General features: G+C 34.9%; 1 pseudogene; it reads right to left on the bottom strand.

The window, feature by feature from the left end:
- Positions 1 to 312: 312 nt before the first annotated feature.
- Positions 313 to 2,828, bottom strand: LOC143604859 (sugar carrier protein C-like; annotated as a pseudogene).
- Positions 2,829 to 3,424: the final 596 nt, after the last annotated feature.

The following is a 3,424-nucleotide window of genomic DNA, read 5'->3' as shown; positions in this document are numbered from 1 at the left end:
TTGAGTAAAACTGTGGAATCGACATCAGTTTACATGCATGTCAAGAAATCATTAAACAATCACAAAAATAAGACAAAAATATGTTAACGTAAAGGTATTCATATTACAAATCTTACTTGAAAATGCTTGTTTTTTGTCAGAAGCTTACATTTAAAAGAAATTGATGAGAATCTGTAATACAAACTTGTTACAGTTAAAAAAAAAACCATCATATGTCTATTAAAACAACTTGTATTTACATCTATAGATATTTTTATTAAGATAAAGTACTTCAACAATTTGCGAAACTAAGTGTCTATAGGCTGTCTTTTGTTACACTTTGTTAACCATCTCACTTTTCTTGTCCATTTCAACTCCATTTGGGTAGTCTACATCATCCATAAACCTTGACCAAAACCAATGCTTCTTCCACACAACCACCATTTCTTCAATTGGAATGTTCTTTGTTTCGGGCAAGAACACGTATATAAATGTGGTCATGACCACCACCCAAAACCCGAAAAAGAGGAAAAGTCCGAACTTTAGATAGCAAAGCATCATTAAGAACATTTGGGCTATAATGAACGTGAAGATCATGTTCACGGAGACAGTGATACTTTGAGCAGCTGATCGGATTTCAAGCGGGAAGATTTCACTTGGTACAAGCCAACATAGTGGACCCCATGACCACGCAAAAGCGGATACATATATGCATATGAAAATCACCACCACAATAGCATACCAGTGTGGCAACGCACCAGCGGTACCATTTATTCCAAACTTGACCCCAATTAAAATTTCTACAACAACCTGTTTCAAAGAAGTAACAATTAATTCAATCATAAGAATTAAGAAAGGTAGATGAAACAATTTTACCTTTGAAAGTAATTTGATTAATAATCTACCTGAGAAATAAGCATTTGAGTACCACCTTCAAGAAAAAGAAACCTTCTTCCCCATTTGTCCACTCCATATATTGAGACACATGTCGCAATAACATTTACAATACCCGTCACGACAGTTGACATAAGTGAAGCACTCGCCCCAAACCCAATGGTTTTGAACAAAACTGGGGCGTAAAACATAATGACATTAATCCCAGTCAACTGTTGGAAAAACGGAATCAATATAGCCACAGTAAGTTGTGGTCTATATTTCTTTTGTAACAAATTTCTCCAAGGATGCTTAATTAGTTTGGATGCTTCGCTAGCCATGATCAAATCATGAAACTCTTCGTCTACGTTGTCAACACCTCGAATTCTTCTAAGTTTGTGCTTTGCACCTTCTTTGTTACCTCTTTCAATCATTGAGTTGGGGGTTTCTGGAAGTACGAGAGACCCTACTGATATGATCAAGGCGGGGACCACTGCACCCCCAAGACTTAACCTCCATCCTCCTTTGACCTTTTCGAAAAAGTAATTTAATATATTTGCCACGAGGATTCCAATTGTGATCGATAACTGGACCCGATGTTGAGTGCCCCTCTATACCTGTATGGTGCCATTTCAGATAGGTATAATGGCACAACTTGAAATTTGATAACAATAGAAAATAAATCATTTAGCACTAGCTAGAAACCTAAATCATTTTTTATGTCATGTAGAACAACGACTTTCTTTTATTTAGGTTACCGCACTCTTTAAATTTGGAGATCCATGTCCCACTCTGGCCAGACTATATTGTCTTAACCGGGCTCTGGTTTTAGAGTTTGGCTTGGGCGTTCTCCCGGAAACCATACCGCCGACTGCCACTTGATAGTCGTTGTGTCACTAGGGTAGAACTTTTGGCGTAACACAGTGAAAATATTATTTACTACACTTTGTTAGTTTTAATGAAAATAATTTTAATGCTTTTGATTCACTTAAATACGTTAGCATTAAAGATTCATTAAAACACTTTTAAGTACACTTATAGAGATACAAAATTATAATAATATTTGTTTCAAATACTTAATGAACGTAACGTCAACCAGAAAAATCCGGTTCATAGTTGGGACATTCATCGGTCAACTAGTGACACTTATCCATAATTTTATTAAAATATTTATATAACCGAAATTAAAGAGTATATACAACTAAACAAGTAAAGGTGACGTAGTACGTACCTGCAGGTTGGCAAACCCTATTCCAAACCCAAGTAGGATCCGACCCAAAATGAGCATCCAAACCCCTTGAGCGAACCCGTTGACCAGAGCTCCGACACTAAACAAAATGCCCCCAAAAAGCATAGACAGTTTCCGGCCAAGTGTTCGTGTCACAACCGATGCCACTAGCGATGACAACAATGCCGCTAGATACAGTGATGACGTAAACATCGTCAATACTTGACTGTCAAACTTACAATATTGGTTAGTTGATGTGTCCGCGACCTGTTTTTGGTACACCGACGGGAAAAACTTCTTTAAGAACGCGTCCATAGACGTCACTCCCCCTAGATAATACAGATAATACACCGTTCAATAACCATTTGAAAATAAATAACTTTTATTGTAATAATTAATTGAAACTGAAACTTATATTATATCTGAAAATTTTTATTTTCCAAATGTAACATGTATTAGTTGTAATTATCTAAAGTTTAAAAGTTTTTATGGTCTTGAGTATTAGAGAACCATATTAATATATGTTATTATCTACTGTTATATCAGTTGACCTCCCTTCCTATATACTGAGTTGTCAATCCATCATGTTTAGAGAAATGTAAATATAGTTACCGGATATGCCGATGTCATAACCGAAGATGAGGCCTCCCATGCCGGCAACTATGCATGTAAAGGTGACGTAGAGAGTTAGGTTTCCCGGATAAGCTTTGTCGCCACCGGGAGAAGCCGGTATTCCACCGCCAGCCATTGTAGTTTGCTTGTTTGAAAGATTTCTGATGGCTAATGCAGGGAAGAAGTCAAGATTATGAAAAGTTTGTACGAGAGATAAGGAGGATTGTCTTGTGTATTTATAGCGTGAATTTATTTTAGATATTTTTTTGAAGGAGGTTTCATATTTAACTTTATTAAATACATTAATTGTATTTTGAAGGATCATCATTATTAAATTCGTTATCCAAATTTTAGATATCATCGTTATTAAATTCGTATAAGCTAGTGGTGTTAAACCGGTGCGTTATAGAGGTAATAATGTGATGCGAATTTGGTCTATTCGATTCATTAGGGTATAGTTGGTATTGTTAAATGTTTACAATTAATTTTTATCATCTCTCTCGTATTTAACAAAATAGGAAAAAGAAAAAAACAATCATATAAATCTTCCCATGGATAAGAACATTATCTGAATGGTTCGTTTTTATCAAGTTAACTATTATTCTTATTAAAATTAATTATTAATTATATATTTACTAAAAAAGTTAATTATTATTGTAGTCTTTTTTTTAATAACAAAAGTTAGGGCATGGAAATTTAACGTTGTGGATACGTGATCCTGGCATATGTTTT

This window comes from Bidens hawaiensis, unplaced genomic scaffold (genome assembly GCF_021521415.1).
Source record: "Bidens hawaiensis isolate Kalapana, Puna unplaced genomic scaffold, B.hawaiensis_p1.1 tig00067161_1, whole genome shotgun sequence".
NCBI lineage: Eukaryota > Viridiplantae > Streptophyta > Magnoliopsida > Asterales > Asteraceae > Bidens > Bidens hawaiensis.
The sequence above is the reverse complement of the archived record's forward strand: the minus strand, read 5'-3'. Positions and strand labels throughout refer to the sequence as shown.